Source organism: Trypanosoma equiperdum (assembly GCF_001457755.1).
Source record: "Trypanosoma equiperdum strain OVI genome assembly, contig: ctg_399, whole genome shotgun sequence".
Taxonomy (NCBI): Eukaryota; Euglenozoa; class Kinetoplastea; order Trypanosomatida; family Trypanosomatidae; genus Trypanosoma; species Trypanosoma equiperdum.
This window is the reverse complement of record NW_027124308.1, coordinates 31,069-31,830: the sequence shown is the minus strand read 5'-3', so window position 1 is coordinate 31,830 and position 762 is coordinate 31,069.

Here is a 762-nt window from a genome sequence, read left to right as displayed (position 1 = left end):
CCCCCCCCCCCCGCCGCCGCGCCACCATTGCTGCCCGGTTTCCTTCTTGGTCCTCTCCTTTCGTTGCTCTTTTTTTTTTTTTTGTCAATCTGCTTATATGTTGATTTATATTCCTTGTTGTACACTGTTTCGCCACCGCGCCCAACACCGAGGAGTTATTTATTGTGCGTTGTTCCAGACACACGCACACAAACACACAATTTATGGGCACGGGGCTACGGCACGGAAACCCCATTGCTGTTGTTGTTGTTGATTTGTTATTATTATCTGTCTGCTAGTTTCACACTCCCCTCTTCTTCCCGTAACAGTCGAGTGCGGCTCAGTGCATGGGCCGACCCGTGAGGAAAAGAAAAAAAATGTGAAGGGATGAGAGGAGGGTAATTTATTTTTATTTTATTTTCGCCCCCTCACATATACGTGTCCACACGCTCTTTCTGTGTTTTTTTTGTTTTGTTATGGCCGTTCTTTGGTTTTGTTTGTTTCAGGATTATTACTTTTGTTATTATTCCTTTTATTACTATTATTATTTTAGTTGTTTTCACATGTGCGGAAAAGCTTCGCTCATTCCCACCGATATGACACTTTTTTTTAGATTTTATTAGCCCGCAGTTGTTAAAATTCCGTTTTCACTTCTCTTTTTATTGTTTCGTTTTGATTCTTAATGCTGCCATTCGTTTAAGTCCTACTTTATGTTCCTTTTATTTCCCCTCCCTTCCCCTCCTTTTCGATATTTTGTTTCTATAAAAAGAAGAAAGATAAATA